Here is a 22,100-nt window from a genome sequence, read left to right on the forward strand (position 1 = left end):
GCAGTCCTTGCTTTTCTTTCCCCAAATACCCAATCACCACACAATCAGCTCTGTAATAGAAGTTAAGCTTAGAGCGCCGATTCTTCAAAACGTTTAAGGAACATTGAAATATCTTCATAGTACATGTTTAATTATTCTATCCTTCACGACACTCCCAGTGGAGAATATAGATTATTTAAATGAAGTTAAAGTTTTATTTGTATAATATAATAAACATATTTTGCTGCATTTCATGTTAAAAATGATATTGTCATCATATGTTAATATAGGCTTTATAAAGTGGCACAGGTTGTGTAATATTATAACTGTAGTGCAAGTTTACAGTGAGGTAATTGTACTTACTGTATAAGTACAAACAGTTCTACAAGGAGCAATTGATTGAGTGCGTTTAAAGTTCTTGGGATGAAACTGTTCTCTGAACTGCGAAGTTTGTACAGGAAAGGCTTTGAAACGTTTTGCCGTGGCTGAGGTAGCGTGCCCTTGAAGCTGTATACCGATAATTCTCTTTCCGATCAGCTGCTGCTGTGATTCACACTCAGATACAGTGATATAAATACTCCGAGTGGTGCAGTGAGAGTAATATGGAAAAAGATGATCCGCTGTTGCAACTCCTAACGGGAAGAGCTGAAAGAAGAAGAAGGTGCAGTGAGAGTAACAACGCTAAAGCAGTTATGGTATTTGGAATACTATGGCTATTCCCTGGACCATTATATTGATTACAAGTTGATTACAATCAGATGCGTTACACTAATAAACAATATGCGATTATTTTCAGTGTATTTATAAAGCCACGTCAGGAAAATATGGAGTAACCACACAGGAACAGTAGCAGTGCTTTGACGCTGGGTGCCGCCAGTCTGCAAAACCGAGCGGAAAACTTGCATACGACAAGGTATGAAGTACCGTGGAAAAGTGTGTGGCTTTACGGCAAGTGTAGGTTTTATACATCGCGATTTGAACGTGGAAAAGTTCTTATGCAATATTTCTGTGTGTACGCACCGTTTATACATGAGGCCCCTTGAGGGCTTCAGTGGCTGAAAGTTTTCATTCTAACCATCTTCTTAATTAGTGACCTTCTAACTTCTTTTGCCTTAATTTTAACTAATTTGACCCTTAGTTGTTTCTTTTTCCTTAATTAGTAGACAAACAATAATGAGACACAAAACAAGCCACCACATGACCATCTCATCAGCGCCCATCACATAATATCTGAAAGTAAAGAAAGTTGAAAGTCTCAGTAAGGTTGTTCTGTTAGGTCCCCAAAACATTTTAAATGTGTTCTTAGAAAAAACAGAAAATCAACAGTTTTAGAAAGGTCTACTGCAGCAGAATGAGAGCAGCAAAACTCCATGGAATTAAATAATGAGTTTAATTAACAGCAATAATCAGCTTCTAAGTAAGAAACTGGTTGGAGTGAAGTCGGTTGGAGTCTGAAGCCCCAATTTAGCTGGTCAACTCATTTCTCAATTAATTAATTCTGAGCACAGGGCAATTAAAAAAGAAGGGAAAAAAAGTTAATTAGCAGTGAAAACTGGTCACTGATTAGGAAAAGGGTTAGAATGAAATCCTCCAGGCCCGGAGTTCGACACCCTTGACCTAGATGTTTACTTACACTGGGCATACGCACATATGGATATATCACAAAATTCTGACAAGTATTGACATTTTTGCCTTCTGCACATGTAGGCAGCAAACCGTACAAAATGCAGTTTATATGTATACAGGTAAGCAATAAAACAAGCGCCATGGAAAGCAACTCTTCCATGCCCGCTTTATTAGAATATGGTTTTCTTCCCTGAAGTGTCAGGGAATGAGATGTTGTAATGAGGATTCAATTAAAGAAGGGCCATATAATACGTATGAATCAATTAGAGTGTGATTTTGAATTTGTGTTTTCAAAAATGAGTGTTTTTGTCCTTCCACATTTCAATGCTGAAGAAGTATACAGCTCTGGAGAGTGTTTTCAAACATCTCAATTTTCAGAATTTGAGAATGCTGGGGTAGTGTGGATGAAATGAGAATGAAATGGCCGCATTTTTAAATGAAACCATAATATTGTGGATGGGACCATATTAACAGTGTCTAAGAAAATTGGACAATTTGATCAACAGCAACGTACTGCCTAGGGATGAAACATCAGTGATGTTTGCAGAAATGGGCATCCTGTGCAGCATGAAACAGAATATAAAGAGAAGCACAAATGAAAAATGAATTCCACATTATTTAATTGTTATCTGCTATGTCAGAAAGTATGGACATATTTATTTCTTTACGTACAAATAATGCCTGCTTTTTAATTCTTGTGTGTAAAAGAAAAACATTTATAAGCAGGCTTTTGGCCTTGTTGTGGTTTATGGTGGTTCCTAATGTTAGTTCAGTTCCAACTCTTCACCATTAAATTAAGTAGATGATACAATCATCAAGGTGGCATCATGGTGCGGCTTTGTACAATATACTGAGTTCAAAGCCTGGCAGAAATGCCATCCATGTGGAATTTTCATTTCTTCCTGTGCCTGTATTATCTTCACTGGATGCTACAGTTTCTTCCTACTTTTACAAATGTGCAGATTAGTACTGACTGGCAACTATAAATTGGCATGGAGAGAATGAATGTGCTTTACAGTGGACTGGTATTCTGTGCATATTATATCTTGTGATGGACTGGTTTCTGCCCCACACCCAAAGCTGCCAGAGTATTCCCAACGCTGTACTTGTATTAAAATTAGCCAATTCTTATTTCAATGTTCTTTTTTGTTGTTGATCTCACAATGCCGCTTGTATTCCATTGTTTATATTGCCACAAGCGTGTCACACTTATTTTTTTTGAAGGCCATGCAATTAGTCAAATGATCCTCTGTTCACCAGAATATTTCCCTGGATACCAAACACTACCTCACAGTTATGTCAGTCATTGCTTATATACTTCTTTTGTCTTATTAAAGCAAATGATTGTTTAGCCTCTCACATGAGAGTTGGAAAGCAAAAGGTGGAAAGCTTGAGGTACACTAAGTCCAGTTGGAGGGTTAATACATGGTGAACATGGAGTCAACCTATTAGAATACTGTTAGAAAAATAATGTCATATATAGGAATAATCTAAAAAGATGCAGAGGAGAACCACCACCATTAAATAAGATTGACAGTAGCATTCTACGTAAATTCACTCATTTTAATAAGAAAAGCACAAGGCTTAACCTTTGAGTTCAGCAGCGAGACAGTTTACAGCAAAGGCTAGAAGAACTTGTCACATTCATGTCCAAATACTGTACTGTATACTGTACTGTACTGAATACTGTATCTTTATGTGCCAATAGCTTCAACTGAGGCATCTTAAAGAAAGGTAACATTATGGGATAAAGGAGCACTAATCTTTTCACTCTGTAGATGTGATTAGACAAAGTCTCTAAATTTACTCTGAGTGGTGAAGGACCAGGAGATGTTACCAGAATCATAGTTAATGCCAGGTAGAGGTGAAAACCAAAAGATCAGAAATATAATAAGCAACCAAAGCACTGGAGCAAACCAAAACTCAAAAATAGATTAAAACCAAAAAGAATCTAGCACTTGGTCTACTTGGAATCAAACATAAATAACAGCAGAGGTTGTAGTATTTTTTCCAGCTGAAGCATAATCTCCATATGCGCCATGGACCCCTACACATGCGCATAGGAGACATGTTAGGTGCTTGAATAATTCTGGTTCTCCTCCGGACCAGCGGTTGGCACTGTACTCTAAATCTTTCTCCTTTTGTTCCTCTGCAGACCAACAGAAGATCCCGCCAATTAGAGACTTCACTTCCGCTTCCTGGTCCTGTCAACCTTCCTCCTATAGATATCACTTCCTCTTCCAGTCACTCTGAACCCAACCTCTTCCTGTCACCTGACTATATAATTGCTATGTTATCATTTTGTACCTCAGTTCTGGTTTGGGCTCACAACGGTAAAGACATGTTGCCTTAAACTAATCTGATTGCCAAGTACACGGGGTGGCTACCCCACACCTTTTTGTTGTGTTTGTGCTTCTTATTTTACAACATATTTATACTGGAGGTGCAATGACTGTGGTCACATGACCTGTAACTCGTACCCTGTAAATAATAAACAGGAAAAATTATATAAAATGGTATTATTCCTAAATGAGCTCAGAACAATAAAATATATGAAAAATAATGTGAATTATAATAGCAGTTATGATTGCTATGCCAAAATACTCTACGGTGTTTTAATCTCATCAAGGCAGCATTTAAATAAGCTGTGAATACTTACCAATGTCCAGATTTCATGTACCTTCCACTGCAAGTTCACAACAACACTGACTTTCTTTCTCTCCTCATGTTCTTTTGTTGCTTGGCCCAAGTTCTCTACAGATATTGTATCTCATTAAAACAATATTTAAGTAAAATGTTATTACAAGGGACATTCAAAAAGTTTCTGTATTTTTATATTTTTGTTGGAAATGGTGAAGGTAGGAGGAGTAGTAATTGATTGTTTCTGAGAGTGTCACGTGACTGGGAAAATTGCATCGCAAATGAAGGTGACTATGTAAAAAAAGTCATATAATTTGTTTTTTAAATTCTTAATAAATAAAGTAAAAAAAAAAAAAGTGCAGAAAACTTTTGAATGTCCCTCGTATGATAAGCAATATTTATTAATTTTTGGTGGGTTTCCCTGAATGAAAAATAAAAATGCATACATCTATTTGTGGATTTCTGAACTCATGGATTCTGAAAATACTGTGAGTTTTTTGTTTAATGGCAATTTGAAAAGTTGAAGAAATTGTGGAGTTATGCCGCAACACCACCTTTGTTTTGTTATGGGTGCAGAGTAATTGCCTAGCAGTTGTGCCCAAATTTCACCAGAATGTGCAGCATGTGTGATGTTACCGGAGCAAACGTATAGAGGTGGTACATGCACTTCTGGAAGGTAACATGGAAACAAAAATCTTTTGATCATTGTCTTCCTGGTTTAGCAATTAATTCTGGTTATAGGTCTTTGGATTTTGGTTACCAATTTAATTCTGACATCTGATCAGTTTGAGATTTGGCATGAACCTTGACTTGCTCGTCATTATCATTCAAATTATACTGCCTCACCCTGAGTCTGCTTTTCATTTCTTACCCATGCTCAGGCTTGCTGTTCCTATCAGCTAATGTTCCTAGGAGCTCCAGGGATGCCTGCCTTATTTTTCTGATGATTTTTGGTTATGGTATTTTGTGTCTGTTCACTTCCTACAGTTTGTTCTAATCCATTATAAAGAAGACTTTCCATTTCCATCCACTGATGCATCACTGTTACAAGTTTATAGCTTCAGAGAGTCATTACATGGTACATAGTTCAGTGAAAATCTTGCATGTGGTAATAAACATGTCATTGACCACATGTCAGCTTTCTCACAATTATCTGCCTGCTATCTGGGGCCATTTAAAACCATGACGTGGCTGACTTTCATTGTTCATGGCTTAAAACTGAATTATGATTATCACTCAGTACTTGAGGCTCAAAGATGCTATCTGGAAGTGATATAGGCTAAAGGCCATGCACCTATGTGTTAACAGGGTTTGGCCAACTACTTAACATTGCATATAATGTATGGTGTATTGTCTGCTTCCTGGGAATGGTATATGTAGTGTGGCCTGCAGGGGGCGCATCAGCCACCAATAACTCGACACAGACAGACACAGACACAAGTTCAGTGCTGCTCACGTTTATTCAGCTATGGGAAATGCTTCCCAAATCGTTCCCACAGCAATGCACAGTACAGCACCAAGCACAAGAAACACCACAGTACTTTCTTTATCTTCTTCTCCTCTATCTCTTTCTTTCTCCTTTACCTCCACTCCTACTCCAGCAAACTTAATTTCTCTTCCTTTTAAATCTGGCTCCTGGTGTAGTTGCAGCTGGCTCATTTTATTCATGCACCGGGGAGTTCCGGTAACCTAGAAGCATGGGACACTGGAAGTACTTCCAGGTAAGGAGGAAACTCAACAAAGTAGGGCTCCGCAGCTCCTGTGGCACCCCTTGGCAGCACCCCTCGAGCCCAACAGGACTGAGCCACTGACCTCCAATTCCCAGTGTGCCCTGTGGGAATCTGTGGTGCCATAACAAACCAGGGCATGTCACCTAGTCATCCAGGGGAGATAAGGCCCTGTACAAGCTCTCTTCTCCACTAAAAAAGTGTCCCACCCAGGTAAGTGTCCTGGCTATCCTTGACAGTAGTAAAGTTATTGTATGCAAAATATATTCTTATTATTGTGGCCAAAGTGCAAATTGGTGTATCTAAGGGAGACGTGTTAAGAGAGCTATTTCTAAAGTTACAGTTGATAGAAAGGCTGGAGTTTGTTAGCATAAGACAGAGCACTAGCGACCAAAACAAGGTGACAAAAAAAAGTCAAAGTTCAAAACCAGGATATCCTAACTAGAATTAAATTGGCTTTCCTTAACTAAATTGAAATGCACAAATAACAACTGACTGATTTTTTAAATCCAGAAACTTTGACACAAGGTGCTGTTATCATGTTACGTCACTAGTAACCACCCAATGTTGCTATCAACATGATGGAAGTTTCCATGAGAAAATTATAGAAAATAGTGGCTCCCATGGAAATAACATAAACCAAGATTGCATTGCAATGATATCAAGAAAATCATTTTAATTATGAATTAAAAAATAAACACAGCCAACTATATATTTAATAAGTAGAAAGTACCTCCAAAAGGCCAAACAATTTTTCTAACACTAATTAAAAATCATGGAATCATTACGATTAATTCTATTCAGTTTAATAATCCTGCTGGTCATCATACTCTGAACTTCACACATAATCCATCACTAGGCAGCGTGAGACTGTTGAGGGGTCCCTCATCACCACATTTCAAGATCTTTAGGTAAACTAACATTTTTAATGACATCATCATTTTATTTCTTTACGTATTTGTGTTCTTCTGAGTCGAAGGCTGTGTTCACACTACTACGTTTTACTTTTTTAAACCAAAATCATCTCCATCCATACTAGTGTATCATTTACAAAAGCATCTCTGTCCACACTAAAAAGACTGAAAACCTATAAGACATACACTAGGTACACGTGATCCGGCATAAAATTCCTTGAAAGGGTGGGACTATCGCTGGCCACGGGATTTATTACAAAACTGTTGTGACCGGTAAATTATTTGCCTTTTGAATGTGTACGCAGTATTCAAACCGTACAAAATACAGTTTAGATGCATACAGGTAAGCAACATCATGGAAAGCAACTCTTTAATATCCGTTATTCTGGAATATGTTTTTCTTCCGTGAAGTGTGACCAATGAGGGAATGAGACATTGTAATGAGCAGGATCCAATCAGGGAAGGGCCAAATAAAAAACACAAACAAATCATAGCGCTATTGAAGGCTGCGTGTTTGAAAAACTGTGCTTTCACTTGTCCATACCATAATGCTGAGTTTTTAGAAGTATACAGTTTTGGAGACCATTTTTCAAACGTCTCAGTTTTCAGGGGTTTAAAATGCTGGGATAGTGTGGACAAAAAGGTAACACAGTCTGCATTTTTTTTAAATGAAAACATACTAGTGGCCTAAAGTTTACCTGCTCGAGCTTTGACTATTTATCACTGGAATATTGTATAATTTTTCATTCTTTAATATCCAAAAACTTTTGCAGAAATTCTGCTTTACCAAGAAAAGTAATCCATCACCCCGTTCAAATAACTTGGATGAGAAACTCATCTCAAAGTGCAGATTTTCCTAATGGTGGAAGGCCTCACTGTGTCACCAACAAAACAGAAGAAATATTACAGCTCAGGCATTTTTTAGAATGCTTTTACAAGTAATATGTAAATTCCAAACATTGCATTGCAGTATCTTTGCTCAGGGATTTTCAATGGAATTTTTCAAGCAATTCATTTCTGCTTGCTTTTCAGACTCCACACCTCCGTCTCAGTTGTTACAAAATACAGCACTTAATCAATGGGTTGGCTAATGAGTATTTTTATTTTTCATCACAAAGCAGTATTCAATAGTGAAATATTAGCACTTCATGACTTAAACAGTATTAATGCTCTTGAAGAATCACAAATGAGCAGTTATTTATAAAGATGCTTTGTATAGGTTGTCTATAAAGAGTACTCTTTCTTTAGCATTTTAAAAGGAAACAAGACAACTTAGTGAAGGTTATAGGAATCAATTAATAGAGAAAGCGGTGGTAACAATGAGGCAATCAAAGAATTAAAATAATGCCCTAGTGCTTTCACTGCTGATGGATGTCGGTAATGTATAAGACGGTTGCTTAATTGTATAGTGAATTTCATTACATTGGCAGACCAATGGCCATTAATATTAGTCTTATTTCAATGACTTGTTTAATTATCTATTTCAGTGTTGTATTAACGATAACATTTTAAAATAAATTGCCTTATTTATTGTTTGCAATTTGAACATGGCAATAATGCTATATAATTCTAATTCTTATGACCATCTTTTGTAAATAGATTTAAACCTGATTATCACATTTTAATCAGACAAATAGGGATTGCGTCTGTTATGATAGCGCTTCTCCTCATGATTTTATGAATCTGATCCTGAAGCAAAATTAAAATTGATAAGACTATAAGACTTATGGGAAAATTCCTTTTATTGAAATGCTAAACCACACAATATTCAGAAGAACCGTTTACAAGTAAACACATTTGTACACAAAACTACATACAGTATAATTTAATCAGAAGTCCACAAATGCAACAAATGCGGTCAAAAAATAATGAACTTGGAATAAAAAGCACTCAGAAATAACATGGCAAGACAGGCAGTAAGAGAAGAGAACTGCCTGTCACATTTTAGTTCAAAGATATATTCGTTTTTTAGGTGTGTTCACCTGTTATGCAAAAAACACCTACTGCGATAGCCATGTCTGTCCGTCTGTCTATCTGTCTGCATGAAACAATCCAGTAGACCAATTTTGTTGAAACTTGGCACATTTACTGTTTAAGAAAGTTGCTAATTCAATTTTTGTGAGATATCTTCTGTGGGATTTTGAAATTTCATTACTAAAAGTATTGGTAAGTTTGTTCATCTACTTTAAAACAGAAACATTTTGTGCTACTTCAGCTATGAATTAGATTACTGTTTACGTTTTAAATTGAGAGTGGTTACTTCAACTTACATATTTTTAATCTATTATTTATTGCACTTGTTGAGGAACCCAATGCCCTTGAACCCTTGGCACAACCTTGGTAACGAGGCTCCTTGTAGTTCAAAACCAAGTTGAAACCAGAGGTATGTGAGATAAAGGCAGCTTAGACTCTTGAAAATATCACAAATGATGTCCTTTATTACAAACACAATGATTGTTGTTCATGTGCAAAACCATTTAAAATGTGGGTGTCGTGCAAAAACCACACAAAGTTAGTGTCCACACCCACTCAGATGAAAAAAAGATAACTGTGATGCTATTTACAATATGTACAAGTTCTGCAGGATTCTAAATGACTCTACAGTTTGAAAAAAAATGCAAAAAAAAAAAAAAACAAATAAAAGGTTACTTCCTTAATCTGCTGCAAGAAAACCTACAAATACTATTTACAGAGTTCCTTACATATTTTGCTAGCACAAACTCCCCGGCTTCTCTCCCTTTTTTTCTGCCATCCTCCCCTCTTTATGTGATTGGAGAGTTCTCTCTGTGCGTCTCCTCATTATCATTATTGCCACCAACTAAATGCTACAGTACACATTTGGCCTGAGGACAGACTCTCCTGTAGAGTTCCACTCTTTTCACATGATCGTAGCCTCCTTAGTGGCCAATCGTGAGTGATGCTCTAGGGTATCTAGGTAGCATTTATTTAGCATGCTAGCTGCATGTATGTGTTCTTTACCTCCCCAAAAACTACTATAAAGATTGTTAGTTTTGTGCGTGTGCTCCCACAATACTTTGCAGCACTACCCTTACACTCATAGCATGGCGGCTTGTTCCGCCACCGGGCCCCTGCTCATCCCTGTGTGTAAGCTGGCTTCTCCTTTATGCACATCTTGGCTTTCTGAAGGCTTTTTCACAGAGACGGCCTCCGTGCACCTGGTAACTTGCATTAAGGCTTGCCATCCTGAAATGCTTTTTTCCAGGACAGGTTTTTGGCAACGCTTTTACCACCACCCTCAGATTCCTGCAATGCTTCCAGCGTGTCTTATGTACTCACCTACATGCTGCAATAAAAAAAAGAAAAACAAAGGTAAGTTTCCATTTTAACTATTCACATTAAAATATGCTGGCTATAAATAGTTATGCTTCTCTTGACTGCTTCTACTTTGGTGTAACGCTAAGGCGGCATATCACACATGTTCAATGGCTACACCTGCAGTTGCACGCTCTGAAGCAAGTACATCTCACTGCAGGACATTGGATGGGGTGGGTGGGGTCAGATTGTAGGTGGGGTTGGATGACCAAGAATTACCATATAATAAAAATATGACATTTAACGTGTATTTATTTATACAATTCGCTAATAATGACATTCTTTATTTATTCAAAATGGAAGTAATGATATGGCTTACTTATTCATCACCGTATAAGTACCGTTCCTTATTGTACCACCCATCCTGTGCTCGTCTCTGCACTTGCATGATGTTTTGTGCGAATCTTAGTCACAGCAGCTCACATCTCCAGCTCCTTGAAATCAAAGTAGGAACATGACATAGCATTTATGAACATAAATGTAAAAAAACACAAGCAATGTAACTCATTCAGAAATGTACCGTAGGAAAGATAGCTGCGTGACGCTTTATGTTGCCGTAGCTAAACATGTACTTAGTATTACCACTAAATAAAAAAACAGCCTCACACCTTTATTATTTGAAGATTATAATAACTTAGTATTACCCTGACACTGCAATTTATTGTTTTACAAGATGTGTCAGGTTGGAAGTTTAGATACAATAATGAATCATGTCATCGGCAGAAATTTTCCAGTAACGATAATGTGATCAAAACAAGGACCTGTATTTACTAACCATGACATAACCAATAAACCTCAGTATAACTCACCTACGCCCCTGTCTCATTACATCTCGTCTCCTTTTTAACTCCACATGTGCTCAGTACATTCACAATATTACCAATAACATGGCAACTCTTATCACCATTTTTTTATCCAGCTTACTGTACAATATTACGATAAAGTCTGTGCTCTCTCCTTGTTCATCTTGATTCTCATAAATAGTGGCTTGTTGTCACTGAAAATTGACTCATATAAATGAATGTGTGTGGTCACATAAATGATTTAGCAGATGCTCATCTGTGGCATTGAGGAGAGATGTATGATCAGCTCTATGTAGGGGAATATTCACTGTGCAGCTCGCCATTATCCAACTCTACATCACACATTTTCATAGTAGTTTTTCCTGGTGTTGGATCAACCAAACTTTAATGGATTCTTACTAATGAATCAAATGAAACCATCTTGACAAGCTACTATAGTTCATTCCATTTTCAGAAATAGAAACATAGTTGAATCCAATTGTACTGTTGTATTAATATGCATTAAAGGCACAAAGATGTATATAAATATAAAAGAAAAAGTGTGGGCTGTACTGTGGAGCGTTGGGTAGCACTGACACTTCACAGATTTGAATCCCATGACCTTTTGTTATACGTGAGAGGTTTTCTTGTTCTCTGAGTGTTTTTTCCTCCCTTATCCGCAAAGATGTGTAGGTGAGTTAAATTTAGTACCTTTGTAGATGTGTATGTGAGTGGGCCTTGCAGTGCAGTGTCTGACCTGTTTCCTGTTCTTTTCCTAGTGTTCCCAGTATAGGCTCTGGCCCCCTGTAATATTTTTTTGAATTAGGCAGGTTTGGGAAGATGTTATGTTACTAAAATGTCTAAAACCATAGCAAAAGCACACCTATCTGTAAAGGTGTGCATTAATGGCAACTTAGACATACAAATTGTGTCTTAACTGCTCCAAATGAAGGGAATTTTAAAAAATTAATTTAGCAAATTGGATAGAATTTAGTATTATGAAAAAAAACATGCTAACAGATAATAAGGAAAAGTAATTTTTAAATTAGAAAAAACAAAGTGAACATTCATAAGTTTCATATCCAACACATTGATTACATCTTGCCTGAAGAAGGGGCCTGAGTTGCCTTGAAAGCTTGCATATTGTAACCTTTCTAGTTAGCCAATAAAAGATGTCATTTTGCTTAACTTCTCAATACATCCATAATGGCTAACACGGTACAACACCCTAATACTATCCAACACATTTAAATAGGCAGGCACGGTGGCCTAGTTTCAAGTGTTGTCATCTGACACTGCTTAGGCCTTGGAGCACTTCCTGCATTATACGGTTATTTACCACAGGACATGAATGGTTTGTCTGAGACCCAGCGTTCTACCGCAGGGCAAACCATATTGTTTGTCAGAAATCACTAAAGGCCATGTCACATTAGAAGATTTTTTCAGAGATTTTCAGTGGAAGACTTCATTTCCATAATCATATTGACTCGGAAGCAGTCAGCAGCCAGCTGCATAATATGACATGCTCACTAGTTCACGACTTGCTTCGACAAAATGTAACAGGTATGATTTTGCCTTTAGTCGCAGGGGCAGGGAGTGTGTGAATGAAAGCTGACAACGAATGAATGCTCATCTAGAAGTGCAATTCATATAATGCAGTGACAAGAAATAAGGAACGGGGATGTTTTGGACCCTCAAAACAGAAGAGAAGCTCATCTGTCTGATATCTTGTGTTTTACCTACCACAACAGAATGGAAAAAAGACATAGGGGCTGAGACTTCTACTGACCACAACATACCTGTTAACAAGGTCAGGAGAAGAGAGACCTACTACTGGAGCTCTATAAACCTGCCATATAGATTTCAGTGAAGGACAGCCAATTGACTTACTGTAGATGGCAAATTTATGAGAAGTGTGCAATACTGTTAACCTGTACCCTTTACTACAGAAGTGCACTGATCATCTCAGTTTTAAAGAGGATAATAGCACATTTACTACACTAGAGAAGATTTTCTTGAACTAAAGTGACCAAGTTTTAATGCTAGTCAGTCTAACACTCTGTCTCTCCCATATTTCATTTTAAAGACAGACACTTTCACATCAGCTTTTTCCCTAACCCCCTTCTGTCAAATACAGCTCATTTCACAGTAGATTGCCACATTCCTCACCAGGCACTTTCAGCTGTAACAGGTGCCTCTGTTTCTCTGGTAAATATGTCACTAACAATACCCTTGTATCTGGTCCCTCTGGTGAACTCGATATTAAACAATGATCCTTTTGCCAGTCTAAAAATCATATTTACCACATTTCTTGTAGGAAGTGCCCAGCCATCTACATAGGTGAAACAGGGAGACAGCTAGCAGACCATTTTTGGGCACTCAGTTGAGCCATTAAAATCGAGCATATTGTACAACACTTCACATCCCTTGACCATAGCCTCACTGATCTCTCTGTGTTCTTTCATAGGGCTTTAAAAACACTTTTAATGAAAAACAGAATAACCTAAGCTAATTCTCAGTTTGGGATCACATATTTCTCCAGGTATTCATGACAGAATAACTTTTTCATCTCTCCCTGGCATCTTTTCTCACCTACTCCCACCTTTTCTTCTTTCATATGCCCTGGCGTTGTTCCCTCCATCTTCTCGTATTTATGTTACCTGCTTTTTTCTTTTCGGTTGCATAACTTAGGTCAGAAAAAGTCCCACCCAAGGACCAATAATGTCACATGCAGTCCTTTCACATTACTCCACTTTCATTTTAGGTGCCATAAAAGAGGGGGGTGACAGGAAGTCGTCGTTTGAACTGAAGTATGTGAACTGCTAAATTTGATTGTTCAATTGCATTGAATTTGTGGAGAACACAAGCACATTGCAAAGTTATTTCTTACTCACTTTTGTGTATAAAGACAGAATATATATGGGGAGGTAATGGTAATACTTATCTGCTTAGAATAGTGGATCTGGACATCAGTTACTGTATAGGTTAGTCATGAGATTTACATTACAATCACTTCTGAATGTTGCAGAAATCCCAAAGTGACCAGAATGAACCCAGAATTCAGATTTATCTTTACAGATTAGCATGCATACAACAGGCTTAAGAATGTTGAGGTGTGGATTACTTTTTGAATATAAAGCTGAAAAACATTAAATTAGAGAAATCATTTTTTATTAATGGCTTTGTAGACAAAATTAAAGGATGAGGTGCATGGAAGAAATTCAAGAAACCGTCCCCCATTCTGACTTCTAAAGGAGCCTCTCTGATATTCAAAGAAATAGTTTATGAGAACTGTCCAGGGAGTAGAATGTTGTGTTTACGCACGAAACAGCTAATACAAGGCAGAACACTAAAAAAGCTGGAAAAATACAAATGAGAATGAGTAGTGTGGAGCATCGTGCAGAGAGAGGAACATGACTGTTGAGTTAAGAGAAGGCTTTAGTGTGGAGAAGAAACAAGCTATGTGGGCTTGTAGAGTGAAAGCAGAGGTTGATTGGTTGAGGAGATGCTTCTGATGAAAGATATGAAAACAAAGAGTCACACAACTGAAGAAGCCCAGGACTGCTGAGAGTGAGGGAAGCTGATATAGGGAGCAGCTAGCTAGCCTGAGTAAACTTGTAAAATGGACATTAATCTGGTGATGATGATGACGATGCTGTTAATTATAGTATGCTGTTGGAACCACCGTGTTGCCATCCATGTTTGATGCTGTTACTTATAGTATACTGTTGGCTGTCACACACGTGCACATGGGAGTAAGCTGAATGGACCAAATGAAGGTAATTCTGTTGTATATGATTGTTCAATAATATTTTTGTCAATTAATTTATGTTCAGGTATTGATTGCTATGGTCTGCGTCTTTTGTGACGTATGACATCCTGAGGGAAGGGCGTGGTTTAAAAAACACGCTGTATGGAGAGTTGGTTAAACAGGGTTCAAAATAAACAGCATTCGAAATGTTATTCTGAGTGTGTCGCTACTTCAACCTACAAAACATTACAAATTCCACGCCAGGCCAGGGGGTGGTGGGCTGCACTAAACCTTCCTCTGTTGTTTCTGCAGATCAAATACAGGAAATTCTGCCTGATTCAACCCTAATGACACCACTTATGGTTCTGGGCACAAGGATGATGCCACTTCCAGTTCTGGGCCCAAGGATAACGTCACTCCCACTTCCCGTCCAAAAGATGATGTCACTTCTGTTTCCAGACCTCAATGACACTGACTTCCGGTTCTCTGCCTTAAAAGACCAGCCAACCTCCATCACAGTCAGTTCACTCTTAGACTCCAATCTATGCACATCAGTGTGAATTTTCAAATCCCTATTGCAGCTTGGGATAATATATGGGTGTTTGCCCCAAACATTTTTGTGTGTGTCAAGGTTGGTTCTTTTATATGGCACTACCCTGTTGCCATCCATGTTTGCTGTAGTGTAAGGCCTACTTTAAGGCTTAGGAGGATACTGTATAGGAATGCACATTCACGCGCTCTGCTGTGCTCATCATGCTTGTACCTGGTGTATGACATTTCACAAATCATTCTTTTAAAGGGGCAGATTTGTGTGGCAGGTGAGCTTCTTTTAAAGGTGCAGATCTATGGGAAATGGTCTGTTTTTTTCCTTATCTTTCTTGAAACTGCTAGATGCTGTCTTTGTGATGTTTCTCAATGAATTACCCAAAAATTACTGTTATCTTAGATGTTCCTTCTACTTGTCTCTTTGCTTCCATTTACCTCACATTCAGTTTTTGGTTCTTTTTCCTCCTGATTTGTGTGATAATCTGCTCCTAGAAGCAAGTTAGGATTAAAGTTGTTTCTGATTTACAGTTTTAAAAAGGTGGAGTGACCCTCATAGAGCACCTGTTAGAATTTTCTTGGTTAGGATTACAGTCAGGTCTCATTAGTGTGATACCACATGCCATTTGGCTCTCAGCGTCACTTAAACATGTAAAATACAGTATCAGAACTTCATTTGATGTGCTAGCTGATCCCCAAGACTATGTGTGTTGTACTCAGTGAAGCTCTGTGCCCAATTCCTGTCCAGGGTCAGTCCCTGCCTCATAATGAGTGCTGCCAGGATGGTCGCTCCTCCACATGATCCTGGACTAGATTAAGCATTTTGTTGACTTGAATCTTTGTCTGCGACAAGTATGAGTATTTATAGTATGAAGGCTATAGAAGACCTTTAATTCTCTTGTGCATCCTGTCTACTGCTGAACTGTGAGGCTTACAGAGAAGAGTTTCTCCAGATTAGGGAGAAACTTCATTGCCCACTAGGAGAAAGCTCACTTATTATGAACACAGAATATTAATAAACTGAAACACAGACTGAGTGTCTTGTAATTATTTCCTTCTTATTATATGTTCCAATCTTTGCACAGAGAAATAATTCTGTGTTACTGGATGTTGTGTTTTTTGGAATTTAATGATTTGGTGCTTGGCACATTACATAGAAATAAAAAAAACTTATTTAACAAGATCTCAAGGTCTTATTTTCCAAAGCACCATTCTCCAAAACAATGTTATTGCAGACTAAATCCTAAATTTCCTATAACACCCCCAAAACTCAGATAACTCTGTCAGAAAGTCAAAACATATTAAAGGAGAAAATAGAAGTTAAAGGTTATACATTGGGTGGCACCATGGAGGAATGATTAGTGTTGTTGTAACATAGCACCAGAAAATTGATTTTAAATTACTGGCCAGTCTATGTCTCGGTTTAGTTTACAAGTTCTTCCTGTTTCTGCACTGTTTTTTTTTTTAGCCTTAGGTTTTCCATACACATCCAAAAAAACATGTGTGTTAGATTATTTAGTGATTCAAAACAGGCTCTGTACAGTATCAGTGAGTGTGGGTGTGTGAATGAGTGTGACCAGCCTTGAATTGCCACCCAGATCAGAGCTGGGTTTTGATCGGTCCCAGTGGTATAGGTGCCCCCTCTGCAACCTCAAAGGCTGAAAAAATACTGTAAAATTACATTTTTTTTACCATGCCAGTACACAGGCTAAACTTATTGGGTTATAAGACAGATAACATTTGAAAGAGTTTGAATTGACGCTTTATTGGTCACTCCTACTTTTGCTATATAATTATCAAGTGAATAACAGTTGTCACACATGTAAGTCACAGTAGCGGCTAACTGCCTCTGAAATGGAAGGTACAGGGAAGGAGAAGACTGTTACAGTCCTTTTCTAAATCCCTTTTGTTTTCCTCAGACTGGAGGACAATTTTCAGGGATAACAATGACACTATTTCTAGCCCGGTGATCCTGTTTGGCTGCAGGACCAATATAAGAGGAGACATGGATAGACGTTCCTCATCATTATCAATCTTGCTTTTCACGAAGATGCTACTTTAGACAAGCATGTGATTCAAAAAGGATGTTTCTAAATGAACGCTGATCCCATCATTTTGTTTCCTTTAAGTTCCGTGTAGGTGGAGTGTGACTCTGAGGCTAGGGATATGCATTGGAAACCGGAAGGTTGCTGGTTCAAATCCTGTAAATGCCAGAAGTAATTCCACTCTGTTGGACCCTTGAACAAGGCCTTCAACCTGCAATTGCTCCATCCAGGGTGTGACGTTAATCTGCATCCAGCCCTGCAAGCAGGTCCTCCAACTTGAATGGAAAACTTGGGAGTTGGTGGCAGGATTGGCACTCCAGCCACTGTAAAAAAAAAGACTTAACATTGTTCAGTGTGGTGTAGAGGTGTCACCCGCTGCAGGGTTGCACTCAGGAGGGATACTGAAGTGGTTCGTCATGTGGTGGGTGTTGGAGCAGATTTCACTGTTGATTAAACAGGGTGCTAGAAAACACACCTAACTGCTGACATTGTCTTTTGATTGTCTCCCACTCAGTATTATTTGTGGAAAAACAAAAAAGCTGGTAGACAGATATAAATTAACCATGTGTGTGTGTGTGCATGCGTGCAGAGGAAATCTGAACTAATGATATAAAAAACTTGGGCATCATACTCACTCTCAAGAGTATATCAGAAATAGAAACCCTGTTCTTCAGATCACCCAATTGGTATTTGCCACCACTGAGATATGGCAAACAATGACCCTGTTACACACATTGTGATGCTGTAGTGGACTAAATAATACACCAGTCACTGGAGTATTGGTGAAATAATAGCCTAAAGATTCACTTTAAATAACCATTCTACATAAATAATCATCTGCACAAAACAAAGTTGCATTCTTACAGCATGTAAACTACATATCAACTAAACTGGAGAAAGCCACAATTACATTAGCGCAAGCTTACTGTGTAACTCAGACACATGTGGTCCAGGAGGTAGATAAAGTATCAAGGAAATCAGAACAAACAGACAGTTAGGTAATAATCTTCTTATATAATACGCTACTGTGGCTGTTTGTTTGTCTGTCCAGGATTTTAAAACACCTGTCGCTTGCAAACCGTTTGACCTATTGATCTGAAATTTGGTACACATATACTACGTGACGTCTACTATCCGCTTTCAGGGTGATGATTGACCTCCAAGGTTATTCCTCTTTTCATTTTTATTTTATTTTATTGTAGAATCAACTTTCGGTAGTCAGCGCCATTCTCATCCCTACCACCTTCGCCATCACTTCCTCTACCTCTTCATATTTTAAATCATTCTTGAGGCAGATTGAAGACTTAAGAGCCAGATTAAGTTAAAAATTAAAGAAGACGTACTAAGTAATTGCAACACAAACACTGACTTAATCAGTTTTAACGCGAACAGATGCCGAGGAAAGAAGAGAAGAAGTGGGCCGCTAGGGTGGAGAAAAGAGGAGCTGCTCAGGAAGCAGCAAGAGCCCCAACCTCTGAGCAAACGAATGGTAAATGTACAGAGAAAGATTATGAAAACTATGAATGCTCAAGTCAAGTGTATTCACTGCACGTTATCGTGCAGTGTGCCGTTACTGGTTGTAAATAAGTGCATTTAAAATAAAAAAGTTATAGGGTGTAGTGGCCGCTCTGAGACTAAGGATCTGCTCTGGCATCTGAATGGTTTCTGGTTCAAATCCTGCTACTGCCAGAAGGCCCTTGAGTAAGGCCCTTAACCTGAAAATTGCTCCAAGGGTGCTGTACAGTGGCTGACCTTATACTCTGACAACCAAAGGCCATACAAAGAGATCACTTCCCCTCGAGGATTAATACATAGTACCAAATAAATTACACATATCCAGCAGGAAAGATAATTTGTTCAGTAAGAGCAAAAATTATTATCATATAACATTCTAGCAATACGTGAACTCAAACACAAAATACTGAATGATGAACAAAAAAAATACAAAAAACAATATTTAGTTAAATTAAGCACAAAATCGATACTATAGAGACAGCAACAACATCCAGACTTACCATCCGATACATTTTAGGAGTATACCAGTCCCTTAGTCAAGGGCATTTACCAAGTATCAAATAAAAGAAGGATATATAGCTTAAAATAACATACAGTACCTTAAGGTGTGTCCATGGCAATGCAAGTGGGCTGCTAGCTGGTGCAGTAAATGTACTCTGTCCTACAGGATTTCTGGAGCATTAGTGTAGCAGAAACTCATCGTGAAAAGAAATAGTTTCCTGAAAGCCTGAAAATCCAGTCCCAGCTCCTGCAGACTACTGAAAAGGTAAGAAGAACAAACCTATAGCCATTGCCTCTTATGTAAAGGTACTAAAGAGACACAACAACAACATCCAGACTTACCATCCAATATATTTTGGGAGTATCCCGGTCCATTAGTCAAGGACCAAATAGTCATAGAAAAATAAAAGCGGTATCCTGTGCACGGTTTTATATGTGCAACATATGCGACACATATAAAACATGCAAAGCATAAAAAAAACATAAAACATTTTAACATATAAATGCTCCATTAATGTATTTATGCAAACATGACAATATTCGACTTGTAGAGCACTGCATTGCACTCTGGAAAGCTCCCAGAGTTTTAAGAAAACCTAAGATTTTTGGAATTAATGCACCCAACTCAGCCATAAGCATCTTAGACCAAATATCAAGCAAGGTCTAAAGATTCCCAGTTTCTAAAGGTTACTGCTGATCGTCACACCAAGACTGAGGGAGTAGAACAATCCATTCTGCCAATTTTAAACAATAAATGATGGGGGGTGGCCATTTAGCTATTTAGCCGGTGTAGTGTGTGTTCTTATTGAACAAATTAGGTCTAATGGCATGAAAAGACCAATATTTGAATGTCACAGTATATTAGTTTTCTTCATGGTAGGAGCAAATCCATCTGGATTTTTTTTTTTAGTAAAGTAAGTCCCCTTACTACAAGTTTAGGAAAATCCTAGAGTGGTTCCAGAAGCGCAACTGTAAAATCAGTTTAATGCAGTGGTTTTCACAGAGAATAAATCATAGCCTAGTGGATTATCTGTAAGTATTTTAGAGCAGGGATCCCGCAGCAACAAATCTGCAACAACCATGTGTCATTTTGGACTTGACTTGTGTTCAGACTTTTCAGGCTGTGCCGAGGGGGATCAACTCACAATTACAGAGGTCTGCCTAATAAAGGGGCTACTTGCTGTATACAATTTCATGTTGTTTTCTTTTTTATTTCAGTGAATTCCTTTCATGGTAAGAGCTATTGCAGAAAATGATTATTTAATGAAGCAGAGCCGAACACAAGACGAGACATTTCTGTTACCTGATCAGGTCGGTTTTTATGCAATTTTCCCTTCCGTGAAGGAACACTGAGGTATGCCCTTGTGTCTTTTCTCTCCAGAATCTTAAATAATTAATTGTATAATTGTAGCTCTGGTCAAATTAAGATCATTGTTGGAAAATGATCAAAGCACAATGGTGCAAAACCACCTGAAAATGTTAATGTTTAATAATGAAATTATGATTTATAAAACTAAAGTTGCTGGAAAAATTTCTGACCATAATATGACTTAATTGTTTGGGGAAAACAATGCGGTTAGTATGAGCAAATGAATGAGATCATAAGAGTGTAAAGTGTATCATTAAAATGCAATTATGAGTACATACTGGGAAACACTGATGTGCAAGAAGTAAATTTCAAAAATACTAAATGGAATTTAAAAGCTTATGTTAGCCCTGATTTATTATCTTGCATGCAATGTGCTGAAGCAATTACAGAATTTAATAAAATGTTAGTATATAAAACCTGTGTAATATCAATCAAGGGATGTTAAATGTACTCTGCTCTCAATATTCAGTGCTAGAAAGATTGCTTTGGATTATTGGGTGCTTTTCTGGTGGCCATCTAATGATAAGACGCATGTAACCCACAAAGAAATTTGTTAACAGAAGCGCACACTCCAGGACTAAAAGACAGTTAAGAGAGTGTACATTTCTTCAGTTTAAGAATAAAATTTAATGAACTGATTCATATTCTAAAAATCCCTAAAGGCAATGGCAAATGTATTCGAATATTTCAGCTAAACAGTTAAATAAGCACTCTTAGAAACAACTGGAAAAAAGGGAACCTGGAAAAAATGGAAAACTGCTTGGATGTGTGGTTCCTTAGCAATTTGCTCCAGTGAGTGCCTTTACATGCACACACATACGCAGATTAACGTAAATAAAACAATTAAGGCAGAAATCTTTTGTTTATGTGGACAAGTAACCGTCTGGAGTTCCAGCCACACATCCATTTTCCAACCTGCTATATCCTAACTACAGGGTCACGGGGGTCTGCTGGAGCCAATCCCAGCCAGCACAGGGCGCAAGGCAGGAAACAAACCCCGGGCAGGGTGCCAGACCACCGCAGACCTTCTGGAGTTATCCATTTTCAAACAAAGTGTCTTTAAATGTCATCGTTGGTCACCATGAATCTAAAAATAAGAATAATGTCTGTGATCATTTTCTTGAATTTTATGGTTATTCAAATTGACTACATGTATAGGTTTCTGTTACTAGAATTCAAGCAGCCCCTCTCCTTTCTCCTATAATGGACCCACTATGTGTGCTTCTTTCCTTATAATTCTTATAATTCTTTCCTAATAATAGAGCAGGAATTTTTACTTCAATAAGTATTGCATTAGATTAATCGTTAATTTAAAAAAGTAGTCAGGCTACATAATGCACGTTACTTTTAACGTGATACCCTACTACTCTCGGGA

The 22,100-nt window shown here is 37.9% G+C and overlaps 1 long non-coding RNA gene across 1 annotated transcript in view; it reads right to left on the reverse strand.

Moving 5' to 3' along the window:
- Window positions 1-9,644: 9,644 nt before the first annotated feature.
- LOC120530014 overlaps window positions 9,645-22,100 on the reverse strand; it is a 51,589-nt gene continuing 39,133 nt past the window's right edge. The window contains exons 2-4 of the long non-coding RNA XR_005633872.1: window positions 19,455-19,613; window positions 10,539-10,653; window positions 9,645-10,190 (exon numbers count right to left, since the gene is read on the reverse strand). This is a non-coding gene — a long non-coding RNA (uncharacterized LOC120530014). The remainder of the gene's footprint in view (window positions 10,191-10,538; window positions 10,654-19,454; window positions 19,614-22,100) is intronic.

The sequence above is a fragment of the Polypterus senegalus genome, chromosome 5, assembly GCF_016835505.1.
Source record: "Polypterus senegalus isolate Bchr_013 chromosome 5, ASM1683550v1, whole genome shotgun sequence".
Taxonomy (NCBI): Eukaryota; Metazoa; Chordata; class Cladistia; order Polypteriformes; family Polypteridae; genus Polypterus; species Polypterus senegalus.